We start from the raw sequence: 24,798 nt of genomic DNA, 5'->3' as shown, positions 1-24,798 counted from the left end.
GGTCATTACATTGAGCCACATAGTTGAGTTGATAGGAGGCTAGTTCCGCATTTTCTTGGGAAAACACATCCATAGCATCTAGCACTTTGAAAATTTCATCAATGACCCCTTGCAATTCCTCCTCCACTTGAGACCAAAAAAAAGGGGATTCATCCTAGTGAAATCCCTTATCCTTGAAGCGAATGTGCTAGCATTGGAGTTAATTTGCACCCTAGTATACCTAGCATCTAGGGTGGCCAACACTTGAGTTAAACTATGGATGGAATCCCTTATCTAAACATTGGACATAACACCCTTTTCAATAGGGACTTGAGGGTTTTGAGGATCTTGAGGGGGAACCACCTCATTCACATTTGCCTCTTCGGCCCTCCTACAGTTTGTCCTTCTTTTGTTCCTGGCCTATATGCACAAGAAAAGGGTTAGAAGGAAAGAAAAAAAATAGGTTTAGTAATTCAAGAACAATGTGGTGTGCTTCTAATCATCTCATATCCTCCTACTCATAAATATGACACGCTTCATATTTATGAATAAGACTCTAATAGACGTGGTGTGTATGACATCAAAACTAATATTATCCCGATAACCTTATGCTTGATACGAAGTTTGAAATGGACGGAGATTACCTCCTAGACGATGTCGGCCAATCCCTTAGCAAAATCAGCACTTCATACTAAACTTGAAATAATGGGGAATTTAAAACTTTTCACAATAGAAGTTAAAACTTCATTTTCATAAAGAAAAATATTAGGAATCTAATACCATTGTCACATATACACCATATACTAATACGAGTACAACATAATGCTTTAAAATAGGACACTTAGCCTTTTAGACACAATAGTCAAATAAAACAAAGTACATAGGAAAGGACTACTAAGTCTATTACATCAATAGAGATATCATAAAGTGACATCAAATGCATTAGTCCTCAGATTTTTGAGGACCTACCACAAGTCTTGGAGATAAGAAGTCAAAGCTTTTTCAAGGATATAGAAGCAAACCACCTACCTGAAACCTATATTCATAATAGAAAAGGACAAGTAGGTTAGTACAATTAATGCATTAAGTACCAAGAAATGCATAAAAACCTTTAAAACATGAGAAAGGGGACGTTTACATGTAAAGTATGCATTCTGATGTTTTTTAAAGCCATTTAAATCATCAACACAACATATAAGACAATACCCCAAAAACATCCAAACTATATTGAAAGCATGGCTTTAGCACTTCCTAAGGTCCAATTGTGCAATATAAAGTTAGCATCCCATAATACCAACCCTACAAAGAATCCCTTAAATGAACCTTGGCCACAGATATTACATTTACATGACATCACACTCCATAATCATAAATGAAGCAGATACATCATGAACAACATTTGGATATAGGAATACGTTCATTCCAACAATTATCCATTCAAAATACATCTTTTCATATTACTTCATAATCACAACAAACTTCCAGCAAACTTATTAGGATATCATGTACAAGATCATATTTTAATCGTTACTTCATTATTTAGGGAATATCAACCATAACCTACATAGACCATGAGAGCTTACATGAAATTCGGTGTCATAAAGCCCCACACTGAAAAGGGTGTTTAACTTGCTAAGGTAGAACCTACATACTAGCTACTATGTGGCTACACTTGCTAAGTCCTACGAGGGCATGTAGTTAAGGGATAGAGATTGATACTTGAGATTCTACCTAGTGTACTAATGGAGGAGTCCCCATCTCATGAGTATCCCTAGGGTGACTTAACCTCTGGCATTAATAGACACGCCACTGCCTCATTGACCATATCATCTCGGTGCTTGGTATACTTTCCTAACTTACCGTCATTTGTCTTTTTAATTGTATCTACATGTGTGAATAAGTATTCCCTCTTCATTCAATACAACTCAACATAAATCTCTTTGATTCATTAGGTGAGAAGACTCTTACATCATAGAAACAATGTACATATGTGAGTAGCACTTTCACAACATCAATCATAGTGTTTTCACGAGAACTACACTTTCAATCAACACAAGAGACTCACTCCATAATGCATAATTCATGCCAGTAAGGTTCAAGAGAGAGGAGTCCATCCCACACTACCGTAATTGCATCCTTTCAGAAGCCCTGTACCTTGAAGCAAACTCATAGTTCATATACAACATATTTAACAGATACACAAACTCTATAATTTAGCCCCTTTTGAATGTTAAGAATCGAGTATCATAATTACACCCATATACGTCACAATTGGCATGAAAGCAATATTCTATGACTACATAATCATCAATTACAATGCATCATGTTCATATCTACTCAATTCATCCATCAACATTCATGAAATTATATCAGAGGGTGCTAATTGGTTCTTGGAAGATTTTTACAATAGAAATCATCAATTAATCTCAATATATTCACAATATGAGGTGTTGACACCCAATTGTAGACTTCCATAATATAAATTAATCACCGATCTTCCTAAATCCAAACGAATTGAAATGATTGACTTTATCAAATCAAAATATTTTTAAAAACTTTTTTTAAAAGTATCTTTGGTCAATTTTTATAATTTTTAAGTGATAAAAATATTTATATGTTTTTTAGATAATAAATTTATTTTACAAAATATTTGAAAATCATTTTAAAAAATTTAGTCTTACTTGAAGTGTTACTAAATTAATTAGTAGTTTATATTCTTGAATCCTTAGTGTATAATTAAGTTAATTATTTTATTTTTGTTAAGATTAAGAAGCTAGTTAATTAATTATATTCGTCTTATTTAAAATTTATCAAAATTTGTTAATATAACTCAATTTAACTATTTCTTAAATTAACCCATCTTTGACTTCCAATTTTGAGACTAATTTTGAACCAAATTCAATTCATTATTCCGCAACCCATCATCCCACTCTTCATTCAATGTTCATTTTCCTCTACTCTCAGGCCCATTCTTTTCTCCCAAATTACAGCCCAAAATCGACTCGTTCAAACAAAAAAAAGATATTCAACACTACATACAATCAAAACAATAAACCAGTATTCAACCCCTTTGCTCGCGTCCTCTTCCTCCAGAATACGTGAAACCCAGAAAGTCCATTTATGAAAACAGTTAGAACATGACCCGAAAATCCTCGAGCAGCCAAGAATTGTGACGTAGTCTAGTCGCGAGAAGCAACCATCGCGATATCCAATGACCTGAGTCCAGTAACAGTGCGTCTTTCTCCTCTCGACGTGTCCTGATCTTCGCGATTCACTCGTCCTTTGCTCGAGTCGGACGACTCTCCTCTCTTTTCCATTAGAAATTGGTACAATGAATAGCTCCTCAACCTTCTCCTTTCAGTGAATTTGAATTTTAAATTCTAAATTCTTACCCTGTTATTCCTCTTTTATTCTACCCTTATTTCCTACTTTAAAAACTCCTTTTGGCATTCAGTCTTGACAGTTGGAAAAAGTTGGGAGAAGAAAGTTTGAAAAAAAATAGAAGAAAAGCTTGGGGGGAAAATAGAAGAAAAATTAGAGAAAATAGAGGAAAAGGAGGAACAAATAAAATTTTTAGAATATATATATACATACATACATACATATATATGTATATATATATATATATATGTATATATATAGATATATATACACACATATATATATACATATATATACATATATATATGTATATATATAGATATATATACACACACACATATATATACATATACATACATATATATATATGTATATATATATATATATATATATATATAGATATATATACACACACATATATATACATATATATACATATATATATACATATATATATATACATATATATATACATATATATATGCATATATACATACATATATATGTATGCATATATACATACATATATATGTATGTATATATACATACATATATATGTATGTATATATACATATAGGCCTAAGTCATATGCAGCCCCTCAAAGTTGTCCGCATATTTCACTTAGACACCTCAACTATACGATGTTCCTACTGAACACCTCAACGGTTAAAAAGTCATGCCCATTGAACACAAAATGCTGACATGTTAAAAATCGTGTGGTTTACTCTCTTTAAGCGCGTAAAGGTACAAAAATAATTTTTTCTCTCTAACTTTTACACCTAAATTAATATATTTTAAAAAGAAAATAATTTTTTTTTTAAAAAAAGAGTTGTCTTCTTCCCCTGCAACTATTCACAACCCACCCCTATATTTCCTTTACCTGCAACAACCCACCCCTATATTTCCTTTACCTGCAACAACCCATCCCTATATTTCCATTACCTGCAACTATGCACAACCCACCTCATGCCCTGCACCTCTCTCTTTCTCTCACAATTTATGGTTCTTCTCTTGCTTTTTTACTTTTTTTTAGATCTACGTCTCAAATATTGATTCAGAGAATTATTTGTTACCAGAAAATGTTATAATTATAATTATTTCACGACCAAAGCTACGAAGATAATGCACTAGTTATGTCAGTGAAAGAGATAAAATTGAATGAAAGAGAAGGAAGAGGCATGGCATTGATTTTTTGGCGTCGTAATTGTCGCTGGCGGCGGTGAAGACAATGGGTCGGGCGGGGTTAAATAAAACAATAAAAACAAATAATTTTATATTTATAAAATTATTGAATTATTTAAATATAGACTTGTAAAAATTTTTAACTCAATCCATGTGTCATCATTTTATTGGTGGGTAGTTTTTTCAAAAAATTCTTTTCAATTTTTTTAGTTAGTAAATAGAACAAAATAGTTGTATTTTAGAATATCATTTTTTAAATAAATTTTTGGATTGAAATGCCACATGTCATCATTTAATTCACCAATTTGTCATGTCACTGCCATGTCATAGTGAGTGCACTACACACAACTCATATATTTGGCTGATTGTCAAAAAATGTCAAATAGGTATCAATTTACATATGTATATATATGTGTGTGTGTGTGTGTGTGTGTGTGTGTGTGTGTGTGTGTGTGTGTGTGTGTATATGTATGTATGTATGTATATATATATATATGTGTGTATATATATATGTATGTATGTATGTATGTATGCATATATGATTTAACTCCCCGTAATCACATAAAGACCGGGAACCAGGTTTCTTCCATCATTTCTCTTGCCATCCTCTATTTCGTACATCAAGGTTCATTGGATTTATTGATGTGGTCGTGGAAGCTCTCTCACTCTATTGTTCGTTCGTTTTCAGGTGACTGCCCCGTAAAAGGTAACCCCTTTTCATCTCAAAATTTATTTTGTCATTCTTGTTAAGTTTGGATGAATGTTATGTGAGCTAATTGTGTGATTTGATTTGGTGATTTTGTAGTTTCTATCCATTATATGTTTCTGCATTTTTATGAAAGTCATGGTTATGTGTCGTTTAAAAAATGGCCAAGTTTAAGAATCTTATCTATAACTACTATTTTCCTTGTATTTCCAGTTGCTATCTTTTTTTAGTCATCAAACTTTTTTGCTCGTCTTTTATTTTCTTTTGGTCGTTCAGAGTTTGTAGTATTGCATATTACAAAATGTCGTTTCCTTCGTTCTTCCACCACAAGTGTGAAGAATGAGGCAACACATCAATATTTCGAGCTCAATTAGCATTATGTAGATGTTCTTTCGAGTTTAGTCGATCGTGTTAATTTAATTTCATGCTTTATCCATTCGAAGCTCATCTTGTATATGGTGAGTTGGTCAAATATCATATTTAGTTTAAATTAAGGGTTTATTTCTAACACATAACGGTATATTATTCTTGCATATGCCCTCAAGCATGAATTGTTACTTTTCTCTTCTTATGATAACTTCTTCGTGTGTTGGCTGAGTCTCATTTTTGAAAGTTAAGTATACACGACGAAACAGAAATATACAAATTCAAATATATTAAAAGTACAGGTGTAAGTGCAGGAGTATGGAGTTCAAATAAAATTACAGGTCTAGGAGTATGAGAATTGATGTTATACGTGATGTATATGTCAAATATACACTTAGTGTATTTCATGGAAAATGAGAATGGAAGGGGGCCGAAAGCCCAAGGAATTTTTCAGCAGACCCAACAGGTTAAAAAAATGGGCAAGACCCATTTTGGTCATGTTAGCCTCAGGGCATGTTATGAAGATTTGGGCCAAAGACCCAAATATGATACTCTCTTCCATTCTTGCTTATATTGTATTGTTTTGACTAACTTTGTTTATCTTATGGTTTAATTAATTAAATTCCTGAGATTGTCATTTCTATTTATATTCAAAATATAATTTTTTATTTTATATCAAGTAACATAGCTTTTATTTTATTATTTGTCTTACAACCCTAAGTTACTCCCTCTTAAAAAATGATTTTCTTTTTATTTTATTTTCCTAAAATAATTAATTATAAAACAACGAGAGTATAAGTAAGTAAAGTAAATGAATAAAAATGAATTTTCTTACACTTTGATAAAAATATGGAAATATTATTCGAAGAATCATTTAGTCAAATCGTCGGTCAACCGTGAGTTAAGGGACATTCCGAGGGCCTAACATCTTCTCGGAGTATACATTTGAACTCAGAATTCTTTTTCAATTGATTTTATCTGTTGAAATCTTTTGAAAATAATTATAAGTTTTTTCTTATTTTTTTATACAAAATTAAGTGGCGACTCTGTTAATTCGTGAAATTAATTTCTCTTAAATCATAAGATTAGTTTATTTTTTGAAACTTAGTGGTTTTTTATTTTACTATATTATTTGATAAAACAACAAATGACGACTCTTCTGGGGATAGAGTAAGTTCTAACAACGAGATTTGACTGTTTGACTAATTGTTCTTAATTGTTAAAATGATATTTGTGTTGAATATGTTTAAAATATATAACTGTCATTGCATTTCATGGCACCTTTTGATATATATGTATAATATATAAAATGACGGTTTGCGGAGCTACAAATGAACTTTTTTATACTCAACCCTTTTTCGGAACGATTGATAGTTTATTGGTTTGTCATGCTTCCAATAGTTATCGTGGATTCCAACCTAAGTTGTCTGCTTGGGTTCTGGGTATTTCAAATCCACTCTTAGTAAACTAGCAGAGAGCCGAGAAAAATTTAAAATTTAGGAGCATTTGAACTAAGATGAACCAACATCCATGGCGTGTTTGTCCCATTAGAGAGACCACCTTGAGTCAGAAATGACATACGGCCAAAACGGACGTACTTATGTATTTAAACTTAAAGGATATATACGTTATTTGAAAAATCATTGTCTCCTGGGCTAAGGATTATATTATAGTTTATTTAGGTTGAAGAAAGACCTTTATAAGTTATTAGTTCATCCACAGACGTTGGCGCCCGGAGATGATAGATAAAGAAAGAAGGAAGACCATTCATGGAGACATAGGTTAGGGTCGTACCCCAGCGTGGGATTGATTATTTGTGTCCTTTTTTTCCTATTATGTATCTCCATTCATTTTATTCATAAAAATTGTATAATTTTGAGTTTTTGGGGCAATTAAATGTTCAAATGACGTATATATCCCTCACATCGCTAGGCCTACCCTTGGCACAAAAAGGTCACGTAACTATTTGGATCCCGTAATAACTGTTTTTGTTACAACTACTTATGTGAATATGTTGCATTATTTGGAGATAATATAGCTTACTCTTATTCAAATTATTTTTAGAGCCCCTAAGCACAAATGTCAAGTCATTATGAAAAGTACGTCCAAATACTCTTTGAGTCTTTAGCTTCCCAAAAAAATTCGAACATCATTTTTTCAATTATTACTCTCATATAAGAAAAAAGATTCATCGTCGCAAAGTGAAAAAAAAATCAAACGGGTAGAACTACGTAGGACCTCTATTCTCCATTGTGAGATACGTAGGCAGCGTTTCAAGGTTCGGTCCCCATTTTGAGAAATTTTATCTTGTCCAAAGAAACTAGACTTACATCTCAATCAATCAAAAGTACGACAATAAAAGATACCGCCGACTTTGTCTCGACTTAAGTCGACATTTTTTATTTATTAATTTCAAAGTCAAGTAGAAAAATTTCTGTCTATTTAGTCAATTCTCTATATTGGTGGACCAGTTTATCTATGAGTAAAGCGACTCTCCTGTGTTTACACCTATGTGAGATATCTTGTACTATTTATCCCCTTCAGGCACTAACCCATTTTCCTTTTGAGATTTTTAATTTATCAGGTACTTAGAACTGATCTGTGTTGATAAGTTGGCTAATCGTCCTTATTTCACAAGATCTAAGACCCCCAAAGATTCCTTCCCTGATGAAATTTTGCAAAAAGAATAGGCAGTAATGGGTGATAACAATGATGATATTGTCTTGAATGATGTTCCCATGGCTCAACCCGACGTCGCTGAACAAAATGAATTGATTATTCAGGTGATGCAATAGATTGTCGAAATGAGGGTCTAAATGCAAAGTATTCAAGATTTGTTTATTCTAATTTTATCCTTCAACCCTCCAAGAGATGGAAGACCTCCACTCCACTTTCCATCCCAAGTGCTGAACGAGTTTAGAACCTACCCTCTATGTCAGACCCCAAAATGAGATAGTGTGTCGAAATCCTAACTTATTTGTTATAAGCTTATAAGGTCCTTAAATGACTTATAATGTGTATTAGAGTCAGTGTGTACAATTTGAAATGATTTGGATGTTGAACGTCAAGGGACGACCAAAACGTTCGACGACTAGTTACCTATGTGCCTCATGTATCTATGATGCTTATATCTGTATTTCATGAGATTGTAAAGCCTAAAAATGATTTATAATACTTTTTAATGATTTTATATTAATTTTAGAGAAGTTTGGAGATCAAACGACCAAAAACGTCCAAGGTGTTTGAAAGATAGTTCTTAAGACGTTCATTGTGTGTCTTGATGGGTCTTGGCCTGTTTAGACATCTTCTAAGTGTTTGTTTTGGATGAGATTTATGTGGAATGTCTAAAACATATTAAGGTATGTAATAAAATTGGAAACATCAGGGAAAGACTTCTAAATAGGCCCCATAAGAGGCCCACAAGAAGGACTCAAGGCTGGTAGAGACACTTCCTTGGCAGTGTCCATCGACGGACACAACGACGGCCAGTTGGTCCACCTACGAACCGTTGGTCAGGTCTCGTCGACTGTCAGTTGTATTGGGCATGTCTCACGCTAATAATTTGGCAAATTACTAGCCGACGGAAGCTAGGCACGATCCGTCAGTGCCTTTGTCAATGGTGGCGTGCAGCTGGCAACAACGTCTATTTTAATTAAAAGGGTGAATGGAAAATTCATCCCACATCCTAACTTGATAATAATAGGTTTATTTACTTATTTTTTGGTGTATATAAGTCATCAAAAATGTGATTACCTTATTCTAGAATCCTCTCACACAATTGAATCCTTTCCCTCCAAAAATATTTCCCTTCAAACCTCCATTATTGGTGAAGCTCAAGAACTGATTGGAGCTGGGTTTTATATGAATGAATCATAAATTTTTAGAGGTATTAAGTTATACAAAGATATGGTGGTCCTTCATCTCTAGTTATCCTTTCTTCTAGAGAGTTAATCTCAATGTTTTCAAAGAGGTTATATGATCAAGTGCTTCTTTTTCATTGTATCCATGAGTTCTTTCTTAAATTGATTTCAAAAGAATAATATGAATGTATTTATTATTATTTACTTATTTGGAATGGGTTTTCAATCCAATTGCATGATGAACCAATGCTCCATCACCAAAACAATTTATCCTTGCATGGGCTTTGTAAACTTGACTTGCTACCGATTGAATTGTGATTCTATTACATTGAAGTGGTTGTATCTACTGTTGTTTACATTAATTTATCATGATTTTCTGATGAAGGATCCATGTATGAAGAGTTGAACATGCCTCGCTTAGTATTCTAGGAATTCACTGTAACATGGCCCTTTTTATGATTAACTGTTGAACTCGATTATGTTGTGGTTCTTGTAGCTACTGTTTTAGGTTTATACCATGGTGGAATTGTAGATATAAATCTTTTATGACCAAAGTAGAGAAGGCTTGGTTTGAATTAATCTAGGTTCTTCTAGTCTATGGAGTTGTAACTTGTGATCTTGACATTAGGTTAGTTGTTATATGAATTGATCATGGTTAATGTCTATAGCTGCTGCCTGTAACAAAATATGAGGTTGAATTATATGTAATAAACACAATATGGATCAATTCATAATATTTTGAATAGGATTAACCTATATAAACTTACCTTCCATGAACACCTTTTATGAAGCATGCTTGTGTCGACCTTAATGGCAATTGTAGTAGTGTCTCATATAGACTATGATTTAATTAGATACTTCCTAGCATGTAACTTATTGTTAAGATATGATTAAGGATCAATACTTGGTAAAATTGATAATTTGTCATATTCTCTCTACTCTATTTTGAATCGACAGTTAAATGCCTACAATGGTATCTTGATCTTGAAGTGCTTAAGCATGTTTTCATTGTGACTAAGTGTAGTATCAGCTACTGCCTTAGAGTGATATGATTCATTAAATATGATATATAATCCATATAAAAAGAAATTGTCTAATGGTCTATGTTGTTCTACTTCCTAATACATGTGAGATGTCTTGTATTATGTTGTAGTATGATCTTGTAGCGACTTGTACACGATTCGATTAAATTACATTAAGATACATCCTTATACATGAATTATTGATAAACAAGGTTTATTGATCAATGATTATCATAGGGTGAGAAATCCATAAGAATGTTTATCTCTTCTACTTTCCATATAGTATTGTAGTTGATGAATCCTTGTATGGCATTGTGTCGTATGGTCCACTTATGGTGGCGGTGTTTTTATATTAATATATATATATATATATATAAATTTGTGTGTGTGTATGTGTGTATGTGTGTGTGTGTTTTGACCATGACCTTGAAGGCAAATTGATGAATATATGAACAAGTGCTTAGGATGATACTACTCGAAGATGATGCCTACTTTCCCATTTTAGTTGTGATCTAGGGTGTATGGCTATTGTATGAGCATGTGTATATGCATGTTAGGGTGAATTATAGGTGATGCCATCAATAATTTAAATGATTAATAATCCATTATCTATGTACCCCTATGTGAATGCATGAATAGCACAAGTTAGGAGTCCTAAGTGTAATGTGAAATTTACTTGTCTCCTATGCTATTGTGTGTTGTGTGGTCTATACTTGGAAGTGTAATGTTGTCTAAGAGGGTGGTTGACTCGATATGTTATTTATATCCATTATGTCATCATGTTGACCAATGTACACAAACATTCACTCACATGCATGTTACAAGTAGTATAGGTCATGGTGTCTAGATGAAAGGTTGTTCTCATATTTACTAATGTCTACGACTATGCATGTAAAGTATATGTATGTGAAGCATGTTATGTATTCCCTACTAGAATGACTTGATAGGTGTACTAGTATGGGCAAGGGTATGGGACTTTGCCTATGCATTGCACATGTGTACCTTGATAGGATAGTTCTAGTTTTGGTTTTGATATGTATGAATATGTCTGTATAAACTTGTGTGACTTAACGTGTTATGTTAAAGGTTTTCTCACCTATATGTATACACACACATGTATGAAGATATAGTCAAGAGAGGCACCTTGAATGATGTATTCATGTGTACCCTAAACTAGACGATGCTTTAGATATGCTATATTCATGTGAATGGATTCTTTACATGATTTAGGTTGATAAACTTCCATCTATGACCTATGAGTTAAGCATATGAGGGGATGACTCTCCTAAACCTATGATTTATGAAGTAAAAATATAATAATGGTTTTCAAGGAAGGGAATGTAGCTTAGCACTGAGTGAACTTGAATATGAGTGTGTATCCCTTCCAATGGTAGGAGGGTAGGTTACCATAAATCTCATAAGGTGGATAACCACAATGCCTTAATGGGCATCAAAAGGGTTTTTGTAAGTGAATAATTACAATTCCTAATCTTACCATAAGAGAGTTTTCACATGTACCTACAAGTTCCAAAACTATGTTTCCACCATAGGATGCTAGGTAGTGGATCCACCTATAAAGATATGTCACATTTGGTTATACTTTTGCCTTTAGACAACGTCATTTCGGTGTGGGGTTCTATGACACCGGATTCCATGATTAGCATCACATGGTCTATGTCGGTTAAGGCTATAGTTTCCCTAAAGTAAAATGGACAATGGAAGTAAATGACGAGGACCCTAAATAGAATGACTTAAGGGATGTTTCTTAGGATAGGTGGAAGTAATGAACCCATCTAGACATTGCACAAGTAGCTACTTAGGAAGTTCTAGGAAGATATTATAATGCATGTCACTATGTATGTGTTCCTTATGCATGACAATGTAGTATTTGTCTACTTGTTATGAAGATGTGCATGATATGAGTGTTTAGGAATGATGTTGATCTTGTTGACTATATGATGAAGGTCTCGACTTAACTATGTTTATGTTGTATTATAATTTTATGATGGTATGTGTTGTCTTGTATAGATGATATATATGATTTTCCTTGTGGTCCTAAGGTGATACATTGCACCAAGTATCCCTAAAGGATTACTTGGGAAACTAATGAATTAAAAGAAATAGTTCACTGTAAAGAGGAATGAGCTCACTGTAAAGCGACCTCAAATTGGACTTAAATTGTATATGTGCTCTAATATGATGTTTGGCCTTTGCTTATGTTTATATGAAGTATGAAAATGATGTAAATGCTATTGTTCAAAGGTTTCATAATGATTTTCTCAAAAAGGCATGAAATATGATTTTGAAGAAAAAGGTCCCTTTTAAATGCATGTTTTTTCATGGTTGTTATACTTAGTGCATTCTTGTACTAATCCCATTCTTCTATACTTTTTCCATAAGTGTAGGTTATGGATGCTTACAGGATGTCTTGAATGATGAAGATCTTGGTAGGTGATTCTCAAGCTCAAGGAAAGGAATCCTTAAGTCCAACGATGTCCTAATGTGTATTTATTGTAAAGACTTTAAATATTGTATAGTTATGTAATGTGTCTTATAGGTTGTGTCCTTAATGTATTCTAATGTTGTTGAGTACAATATGGAAAAGATACTTAGAGTATATGTGTATTAGACATATATTATATATGTATATGAAGTAACATTTCTAGCATATGAGGTGCTATAAAAAATTTTAAATTTTTCGCTAAATCTACTATGTAATTGCGATGAATGATAATTATGGTCTTGTATAAGACCTACAAGAGGTCAAGTTTGCCATGTTACTCCTAGGGGGTGCTCCCCGGTTGTGACACTCTAACACCACTCAAAATCCTCCAACAATTGACTTAACTACCCCCCAATCCCCATCATGCCACCACCTCGTGTCAATCACCACCTCCTCCTCCAAGTACTAATCTTCAAACTTTTCATCTTCCTCAAAAAATAAGTATGAAAAATGCACAGTCCTTCCCCCATATTCAAAACCAAAATACCAACCGTCAAACTTTCCCTCAAAATTATCAAGCCACTCAAAATACCAGAATCTCTCCATTGCTCCACCCTAACCTAAAAAGTCTACTTTTAAAATCCCATTTCCACATGAACCTTATGCTAACTATACCGAGATTGATCACTATATTCCTGTAGTTGATAGGTTGATTTATGAGGATTTGTGCATCCATCCAAATCTAGACCTCCCAGAAGGGTTTAAAATTAAAAAATTTGACACTTTTGGAGGAACAAGAATCCTTTGGCTCACTTGATATCCATCCTATTCTGAAAAGCTCGTGGGAGTTGGAAGGAATGAAGCATTATAAATACAGATTTTTAGCCAAAGTTTGAATGGAGAAGCGTTGGAATGGTTTACCTCGCATGAAATAAAGTAGTGGTCTAGATGGAATGCACTAGCAAAAGATTTCATCGAATAGTTCGCCTACAATGTGGAGTTCGTTCCTGATCATAATTCTTTGGAGAGAATTAAGAATAAATCCATTGAAAGTTATCGTGAATATTCATATAGGTGGAGGAAAGAGGTCGCTCGAGTTTGACCTCCTATGTTTGATAAGGAGAACGTTGAAGGGTTCATACGCATTCAAGAGTAACAATATTATGACATGATAATATTGCTCATTAGAGAAAAATTTGTGGAGATAGTCAAGGTAGGTGAGGCTATCAAATATGGGCTTAAAACAGGAAAGATTTCACATGTCGCCGCCCCTACTGAATATTTAGTATTTCTGAAAAAGAAGAGAGGCGATGTGTCTTCCATTTCCTACGCATCTAATGGAAAAGGACACTTTATAAAATCCTCAACTTACAAAGGTTATCCTCGAGCTCAACAAAATTAATATCCAGCTTATTATATCCATCCCGATTATCAAATTCCGCCTCCCAATTACAAAAAATACTGCCAAGTTACCAAATTCCACCTTTTGTTTACCAATATCCACATCCAAATTACCAAAATACCTATATATATTTTCAAACTCTTTTAGTTGATTGTTCAAATATATAACCAAGTTACCAAAATCCAACACTATACTACCACTGTACCCTTCCTAGCTACCGAGCTCCAAAATATTCAAATTTCCAAAAAAAAAAGCACCAACTCACCAAAATATTCCAAACTACCATTAAGTACCTTTTACACTGTCCTCCTCGTCCAAATCATAAGAAAAAAACTTCTAGAGTATTTACTCCTTTGGTTGAGAGCCAAATACAACTTTTTGAGAGATTGAAATCAGTTGGCCTGATACAGACAATTGATCCAAAAAATATCAAAGTCAACTCCAAGCTTTATAGACCCGATCTTTAACGTTCTTAACATTAAGGATGTGTTGGGAATATCATTGAGGATTTTGTCAACTTGAATCATAAAATTCAATAATTGATAAATCAAAAGGTTGTCACTCTCCAGAGTGCCACCCCTAATGTCAATATTAACCCCATGCTGAATCATGGACGGGTGAGTATTCATATGATTAAAGTTGAAGATGATTTGAATGTGGAGGAAGCTGTAATCCAAGCAAACCTTAGAATTTTCGAGAAAGTTGTAGCCTCTCTGACCAAAAGAGAGAAATCCAACTTTGTGATCATGACACCTCATCAAACTTTTGCTTTAGTGCCGAAAGAGGGTCAGAACAAGCATAAAATCGATCAAGGTTTTGCAAAATCCTTGTCTCCTTCATATAAGTCTTTTCAAATGCAAAATGGTATAGGGGAAGGAATCAAAAATTTATTAAAAGAAGTTGATATTGTGCTTAACAATATGATTGAGACGCCAGTCGTATTAGAGAGCGATCCAAAGGAGCGGATGCCTAACTGAACATCCACCCCGCTGTTGATTCCTCGCTCGTCTTGGTAGATATAGACAATTTTAAATGTTATTTCAAAATATGTGGTGTTTCTAATGAGGCTCTAAACACATCCTCTACTCTATCTTTTTTGCCCCACAATGTTTTAGTCTCCCTCATAATATTTTGGAAAAAAGGGAGCAAAACAATTTATAGGCAAAGATCTTATTTTCTCATTTCAAACAAAAACCTCATTTATTGTAAGAATTTGCTTTCCTTGTTTTTATATTTGCTATCTAAAAATATCTGTATGAAATAAATCAAATTGATAAAAGTACCATGTGAAATCTTCGGTTTTTCCCCTTCCCCGATCCCTATCCCATAGGCACAATGTTTAAATAAATATAGAAACTTTTGTTCCGTATGAATTGATATTATTCTATTCCAAATCCTTCCCGATACCTCACAAGGAAAATATCTAATTTGGATCCAAAATTGACGGGTTAGTGTGAGCTTATCCATGCAGTGTCAATAATTATAGTGAGAATATTTCAAAATTGTCAATGTCGTGTCATGTCACAAGCTGAATGAACAAACTGGTGTAGATGCAGATGAGTTTGAGGACTACAGTGAGAAGATCACGGTACCCGAACACGTGATTAGGAATTCAGATAGTTTCAAAGTCACAAAGAGTTGAATTCAAAAGAGATTGGAATAGTGAATCTAGAAAATGATGAATGCGTCAAAAATTTAAAATTGGTGTCTATCTGACAAAATCACAGGAGAGAAAACTCATAAATTTTCTTAGCGAGCACATTAATGCGTTTGTCTGATGACATTATATGGTTGAGAATGAACATTAGATCTCACAAGTCATCAATCTACTCAAATATTGTCGAAAGATATCATGTTTGAAAACTCGATTTGTATTGTTTGCTTGTAATCGCTTTTATTCGTTCATAATAGTTTATGCTTAGACGTGATCTCTTTGTAATGAGCTACATTTGACCTGAATTCTCAAGAATGAGATATGTAGGCGGCCTTAATCGGACTTTATCACTCCTTTATCCCCTGTTAATGTTTCATTGTGTATTTGTACTACGTAGGCGGCCTATGCCGGTCTCGGTCAGTATTTTATAAATTTATTATTTTTGTTAACCTTTGAGGGGGAACTATATTTGACTAGATTCCTGCCTCAACAAGGTACATAATCTCCACAAATTCGGTCATATCTCCCATAAGATTTCTATTTCTCTTTGCAATAGAAATTGGGACAAAATTTTTGAGAGGAACTCAAAATTCTCGAGAATAATATGTTTGCTCAACAAGTGAAGAATGAAGTTACTTTGAGATTTGCAACTAAGACAAAATTTTTGATAAGTTCCCAAAATTTCTGTGGCTGGCTCACCAACAGTTAATTGGGATGATATTTTGAGGTTTATCGGCAGTTTTGAGCAACGTTGAATGACTCCCAACAAGTAATCATATAGACCTCGAGATATCAACCTCAAAGATGGTTATTAACACATGACACTTGGTAGTGACCTTTTCCAAATACTACTTTTTGAAATCTATTTTCATAAAATGCTTCCTTTATATTTCATCTATCTTTGCATAAAATATTTTGTCTTATCTATCAAGATTCGAATGATCAGAAAAATCAACCGATGATAGAAAGACAAGGAGCAGACGACCAAAGAGATCGACATATATCAGTTCATTTTAAAATTAACAATTTTTCTATGGATGCAGGTTTATAATTTTACCTTGAAATCAGCAAAGTCCTCCATTCAATGAATATGGAGAAGTCAAAAGGGCGAAGAGCTCCCCAAAATTGATATTTTTTCTCTGTGTGTAGGAAAGAATTTATGTTGCTTATGTTAAAGATTTGGGAATATGAATAACGTTATTATATTCAATTCCCACCAACATGAAATCACTAATGAACATGCAACTATGTTTAGAGATGGAATAAATGAAAATCCAGACAAAAGACAGTTTACTCATTTCCATCAACTAAAAATAACCAGAGGTCACTATCTGCACCATATTATCAAACATCATAATATTACTCTCTAGAGAGTGATTTATATTGTATTGTATTATGAGACTATACCACTATTCTGAGGGCCATTTTTATTTTTATTTTTGATTGAGACGATATTCCACCAAGAAAATACATAGAAGATCCCCTGTATTGCTCGGTGAAGCATTATCTTGGCTCGGAATCAATAGACATCATCCTATCAATGGATAAACATCATCATATGAACGAATATTTATCATTTATATATTTGATATTCTAATAATGGATCAACATTATTCTACCAATGGATCGGCATAATCCTAAAAATTGATCAATATCATCCTACTAATAGATATTCATTATCATTATCCTACCAATGGATCAATATTATCCTATCAATAGATCATCATCCTCACCATCCTACCAATGGATCAACATCGTCCCATGGACAGATGTTTATTAGAATTATCCAACCAATGGATCATCAACAGTTTTCAAACTATGGATATTTATTTTTATCATCCTATCATGTGGCAATATTATCCTACCAATAAATCAACATCATGCTACTGATGCATTATCGTCATCTTACCAAAGAAGAATCATCATCATTTTTTTCATTTGCAAGAATGTCATAAAGAGAGCCATCAGAAAATATTATATCAGTCAATATTTTATTTCTTCGACATCAAATGAAGAATAAATTGAAGATTATATTTCAAATATAAGACAAGCTTTATTTGCTTTACGTCAAACCCAACAGATTTGACATCAAATGTCGAAGGAAAGAAATTGAGTGTAAATGTGGTAAAAGACATTGTCTCCCATTTGGATTGCATTGTTATGCTAATGAGTTTTACTTTTGTATTTGTCGAGAGGATCCGAAAGGATGAATTCTCCAAAAACAAACCACAGGTGCGGACGACATCAAAAAAGATGCATCACAAGGTGGAACCTTTTCTTAGAAGCGAACTGGGACATAGTCCAGAGAGGAGTGTCAAACTCTTAGGACGCGAGTAGAGGAGCGAATTCCTTTGCAATCAAACCACATCCCTATCAGAAGGCATGTGGACTTTCTTTATATTTCTTGGATTTTTTGTTCCATCCAACATTTTTTTGGTATTTACCGGAAGCAACTTTCCAATCCAAGTGACAATACACCCAAAGCTTTGGAAATTATATCTGTGTAAGTTCTTACCTATGGATGTGAATATCTCTACATTCATGCCGAAGAGGTTGCAAGCATCTTTTTAATACTCGACTTATTTGTTAGTCTTTCAAAACCAAAGATTTTCTAGCATAATAGATTTCCTTTTCAATCAATCAAGTCGAACTACAAATAGCATGATTCCTAAGGTCTAAGGATATGTAGGAAAGCTCAATATTGAAAACTTGGTTGTACCTTGATATCTTTCTCAAATCTTATTCCTGAGTATTCTAATTTCTTCATAAATTTATATCGCGATAACTTTTGAAATCATTCAGAATCATGCGTTAGATAAAGCATATCGAACTACAAACGGCCTAAATTCTCATATAGCCTGAGATATGTAGGAAACTTATTTCCGGGGTTCGGCCATATTTCCTAAAGTCCGTACCAAATTTCTTTTTTCAAAGATGAAGATGTGGTAGGTTAAAATTGGATTCGTCAATTTCATTTGCTTAGGATTTCTTAAATCAATCCAAGTCAAACGACGCACAGTTGTTGACACCCAATTTTGAAATTCGACAATACAAATTAATCATTGAGCTTCCTAAATTCCAAACGAATTTAAATGATTGACTTTAAAAAATTCAAAATATTGTTTAATGTTTTTGTAAATTAGCTTTAGTCAATTTTTATAATTTTTAAATGACATATATTTTCATATGATTTTTATATAATTATTTAATTTTATAAAATATTCAAAAATCGTTTCAAGGAAAATTTAGTCTTACTTAACGCGTTATTAAATAAATTAGTAATGTATATTCTTGAATCCTTAGTGTATAATTAAGTTAATTATTTTATTTTTGTTAAGATTAAGAAACTCCTTAATAAATTATATTAATTCGTCTTATTTTAGATTTAGCCAAATTCGTTAATTAACTATATCTTAAACTTTACCCATCTTTGGCTTCCAATTTTGTTACCAATTTTGGACAAAATTTAATTCATTATTTAGCACCACATCTGCCCACTCTTAATTCAATATTCATGTTCCTCTACTCTCAGGTCCATCTTTTCTCCCAAATTATAGCCCACAACCGACCCATTCCATAAAAAAAGATATTCAACAATACATACAGTCTAAACAATAAACCAGTACCTGACCCCTATGATTCCGTCATCTTCCTCCTCAACACGTGAAACCCAGAAACTCCATCAGTGTAATCCAGCTAGAATGTGAACCAAACATCCTAGAGCAGCCCAGAATCGCAATCCAACCCATCGCGAGATCTGACGACCCGAGTCCAGCAGCATCGCGTGTCTATCTCCTCTCTACGTGTACATATCTCCGCAATTTACTTGTCCTTTTCTCAAATAGGAGGACTCTCCTCTTTTTTCCGTTAGAAATTGGTAAAATGGACAACTCCTCAACCTGATCCTTAAGGAAATTTGAATTTCAAATTTGAAAATTTCCCCCTGTTTTCCCCCTTTTATTCTACCCTAATTTCCTTCTATAAAAACTCCTTTTGGCATCAGTCTTGAGGGTTGGAAAAAGTTGGGAGAAAAAAGATTTAAAAAAATAGAAGAAAAGCTTAGGGGAATAATAGAAGAAAAATTAGAGAACAAAGTTGGTGAAACAGAGGAAAAGGGGAAACAAATAATTTTTGGAAGAAAAGAGATTGAAAAAGATATTTCTATAGAACCAACAAGCTTGAGAAAAAGAAAGACATTCCCCGTAATCACGTAGAGACCGAGAACCAGGTTTGTTCCAGTTTTTTCTCTCTCTGGCCTCTGTATCATACATCCGGGTTCATCAGATTTATCGTTGTGGTCGTGGAATATCTTACTCCATTGTTCGTTTGTCTCCAGGTCGCTGCACTGTAGAAGGTAACCTCTCTTCATCTTGAAATTTATTTTTTCATTCTGATTAAGTATACATGAATGTTATGTGAGCTAGTTCCCTATGATTTAATTTGGTAGTTCCTATCCATGATCTATTTCTGCATTTTTATGAAAGACATGGTTATGTGTCATTTAAAAAAAGTGAAGTTTGTGAATCTTATCTATAGTTACTATTTCCATTCTATTTCCAGTTGCTCTCTTACTTTAGTCGTCAAATTGTTTTGCTCGTCTTTGGTTTTCTTTTGGTCGTTCAGAATTTGTAGTATTTCATAGCACGGAATGTCATTTTCTTCGTCCTTTAACCACAAGTTGGAAGCATGAGGCAACACATCTATGTTTCGAGCTCACCTAGTATTATATAGTTGTTATTTCGAGTTTAGTCGATGGTGTTTATTTTATTTCATGCTCTGTCCATTCGAAGCTCATTTGTATGTGGCGAGTTGGTCAAATATAATATTTAGTTTAATTTAAGGGTTTATTTATAACACATAGAGGTATATTATTCTTGCATATTCCATCAAGCATGATTTGTTACTTCTCTCTTTTTATGATAGCTTCTTCGTGTGTTGGTTGAGTCTCATTTCTGAAAGTTAATGGTCTTACTGGTTGAATTTTAACACATCTTTGTTCAGCTTTTAATGTATGCCTCAATGTATATATTTCTGGTGAATCCTACTGTAATGTATTGTCCTTTGAACCCAGTTTTTTCAATTCGAAGTTGCGAAAGATGCCAACATTCATCCTCTTATTCATGTCCGAAACTGCTGCAAATAATTGACATTTTTTAATGATTTTTTTACTATTATGTCCATAAGCCAAAATTCTCAAATATAGTCCATGTATACACAATTCACTTAATACCTTTGCTTGAGTCTGCATTATATTTTTTTTTTCAAAAAAATACAAACAAACAAGCAACAAAGCTTAACAACGTCAACTATAATCGTCTGTTCTTTTCTTTGTTGATAATGGCTTCCTTATTTCTATTTTTGTCTAAGTAAATATGCTTAAATCCCTCCATTAGTAGTTTTTTTAGTTGTTACTACCGTTTGATGTTTTACTTAGTCACATGGAGACTAGTAATTTACTCTTAAGTCATGTATATTCCATGGTGATATCAAAATCTCTTTTCTTTGGCAAGACTTTGTGTTCTTTGATTTATTTTCTAAAAGTTTAAGTGCTTCTCATGAAGGTATATGACATTTAAGTTCCAATTTCTTTGTATGCCTTATGACAAATAAAAATAGTAACTTAGTCGTCTATATATCTCTACGTGAAGCATTTAAGTTGTAATGTTTTTCCTAAATATGTCAAAGCAAAAGTCATCTACTCGAAGGTGGTTTATTTATCATAAATCTATTGTAGCCTTACTCCAAGCTTATAATGGTGGTGAAGTTTGTTTTTCTTTTTTTGAACAAGTCCAATAAGCAAGCCAACATTAATTTTTTTTATTTGTGTTTTTATGTTCTTATTTTTATGTCTTATATTCCTTGGTAATGCAATCATTGTATGTGTATGTGAATCTGTCATGAGTGTTCATTGACTCCTCTATTACCTTTACATTCCCCAGTTGAGCGATAAAGCCTCTATCTTTGTTGTTCGAATTAACAATCAAACAGAAGAAATAATGATCATATTGAAGGCAATACAAGTCTGCATATTGAATTTCCGAATCTCAAAGGACCATAGAAACTGGTCATACCAATTGTATAGTCGTTGTATACACTGGTATACACGATGAAACAACAATATATAGGTGAAAAAATATGAAAAATATAGGTAAAAGTGTTGGAATTATGGAGTTCAAATAAAGTTACAGATCCAGGAGTTCGAGAATCGATGATATACATGGTGTATATGTCAAATAAACACATAGTGTATCTCATGGCAAATAAGATTGGAATGGGGCCAAAAGCCCAAGGAATTTTTAAGCATGCTCAACATGTTAAAAAATGGGCAAGATTCATTTTGGGTCATTTTAGACTCAGGACAAGTTATGAAGTTTTGTGCCAAAGGCCCAAATTTGATAATCTCTTTCTTTGTTACTTATGTTGTATTGTTTCGACTAACTTTGTTTTATCTTATGGTTTAATTTAATTAAATTCTTGAGATAAATATAATTATTTATTTTATACAAGTCACTTAGCTTTTATTTTATTATTTGTCTTACGACCCTAAGTTTCTCCCTCTTAAAAAATGATTTTCCTTTTAGTTTAATTCCATAAATAATTAATTAGAAAACAACGATAGTATAATTAAGTAACGTAAATGAATAAAAATGAATTCTATTTTACATATATAAAAATATGAAAAAATATTAGAAGAGTCATTTAGTCAAATCACTGGTCAACTACGAGTTAGCGGGCATTCCGAGGGCCTAACACCTTCTAGGAGTGTACATTTGAACTTCGAATTATTTTTCAATTGATTTTATCTGTTTAAATCTTTTGAAAATAATCATAAGTTTTTTCTTGGTTTTTTATTAAAAATTATGTGGCGACTCTTTTAATTCGAGAAATCGATTTTCCTTAAATCATAAGATTAATTGATTTTTTGAAACTTAGTGATTTTGTCTTAACTATATTCTTTTGATAAAACATGAGGTTCATAATATAAAGAAAATGGTTATGTAGTGAACCCATGGCTTGATCACAAGCCTTAGTTTTAGTCACATTACAAATTTAAAAAATTAAAGTTTTGAAGGGCTTCATGGAGAAACTAATCCATGAATTAATATTCCCAAACCTTTTTTGATGTTATTCGACGAGTTTGAATCGAAAGAGAATGAATCTTGAGTGCCCTAGCTGGAGTTCTTCCTTGTTCTTCAATGGTGGGTTAGAGAGAATTTGTGTGAAAGGGAAAAAGAGTTTGGACTTCATAAAAATGAAGATTTTGGGACGAAAATACGCCATTTTCGTCTCTGGAGATCATCCTAGATGAAGCAGCTGCCTGCATAATCCTGTTGTAACGGAACGATGACGGTTGCAGTGGTATAGCCCAGACCATAAACTTTTGTTCCTTTTTTCTAATCATTTTCTCTTTCTGTGTAGGATTCCTTCTCTGGTTAATACTGTCCTACCTTATTTTTTTTCACACAGGTTCTCTCAAATGGATGGTCCAAATGGCAACAATGCACCTTTCATCCGGTTTTCAGATGTCGATTGTCGTGAGAGGTATCACGACTCTCGTGCAATAGGGTTTTGCTGTGAGAGGGCACTGGTATTACATAAGGTGTAGGAGAGAGATCTTGCTTTCTAAGCTCATTTCGTCAAGTTTAGGTAGCTTTTGCTTATTGAGGCTCCCCATGTGCCTGCTCTAAGTGGGTGAGGGAGTTCTATGACATCCTCCCCACCACACGTTGGGATGATCCATCCCCAGTCATTCGCGTTCAGGGAGTGCACATTCCGCTGAACGCCATTACTATCAATAAGGTTGTGGAGGGGCCACAACTCTCAAATCTGGAGTAAGAGGCCAAACTAAGGGACATTGATCTTGACTGGTTGCAGGACACTATTGCTAATTCTGCGTAACGGGATCAGGTTTACTGGGTAGGGCCTCACTAGTGCTGATTGGTCACCGGATTCTAAGAGGGGTCTACACCTGATATATAGAAGGATTCACTCATCGACCAACCGTACTAACGTAACCTTTCCTCGGGCTCTTGTGGTGGCGTGTTATATGCAAGGTATTTACATAAATGTGGGGCACAAAATTTATTTCTTAGTGGAAGATATTCTACTGGGGCAAGAAGAAGACATTCTTCCTTTCGGGTGTTATCACTGCCCTATGCAAGCGAGCAGGAGTGCCCTTGGTGGATGTCGTTGAGGTATTGCCGATGGATCTCCGTATCCACTTTTTGTTGGTTTGGTAAGGTTCTGTTTCTATGAGTTAGAGGAGGAGGACGATCGAGGTAGTAGTAGCAAGGCGATCGCGGGTTAAGATTGTTAGGAACCCCTCTGAGGTGAACAGGTCGAGATAGATCTGAAGATGGTATGGAAGAACATGGGGAGTGAATATGCTGACTTCACTCTGTGTCCTTTGAACACTTCCCATGAGAAAGAGTTTCTCCACCGCCAGCTGTGCAAAGAGATGAGGACGGGTGTAGAGAGCGATCGACTGATAGCCTGGACCTGGAAGACCATTAAGTCCATGTTTACTTGCATTGCCCCAGGAAAGAAGATACCCCAGCTTGAACCGAGGAACTTCTCAAAGTTTTCAATGCCAAACGAGGCCTAGGCTGGGTTGAAGTACCCCGAGGATATGGAAAGTGACACAGACAACACCCATCTTGAGAGTCCCTGATTTGATGTCCTTTCACCCTTCTTGTTGTTGCAATTTAAGACAATTAATTTTATTTTTTTTCCTTCAAGCATTACTATGTTTTGTAGCACACTTATGCTAGTTTTTGGCCATTTGAAGCAACCAGTTTTTTAA

General features: G+C 33.8%; 2 long non-coding RNA genes across 2 annotated transcripts; one reads left to right on the top strand and one right to left on the bottom strand.

Moving 5' to 3' along the window:
• Positions 1 to 709: 709 nt before the first annotated feature.
• Positions 710 to 20,086, bottom strand: LOC138347224 (uncharacterized). Its single transcript, XR_011219982.1, has 2 exons — positions 19,622 to 20,086; positions 710 to 1,015 (listed from the first exon to the last, which is right to left on the bottom strand). It is a non-coding gene; the product is annotated as an uncharacterized lncRNA (long non-coding RNA).
• On the top strand, positions 19,503 to 24,798 carry LOC104646315 (uncharacterized). The gene is made up of 3 exons (XR_740465.4): positions 19,503 to 20,349; positions 21,935 to 23,354; positions 23,463 to 24,798. It is a non-coding gene; the product is annotated as an uncharacterized lncRNA (long non-coding RNA).

This window comes from Solanum lycopersicum, chromosome 3 (assembly GCF_036512215.1).
Source record: "Solanum lycopersicum chromosome 3, SLM_r2.1".
In the NCBI taxonomy this organism is placed as follows: Eukaryota; Viridiplantae; Streptophyta; class Magnoliopsida; order Solanales; family Solanaceae; genus Solanum; species Solanum lycopersicum.
Note: the sequence above shows the minus strand (reverse complement) of the source record. Positions and strands in the feature narration are given on the sequence as shown.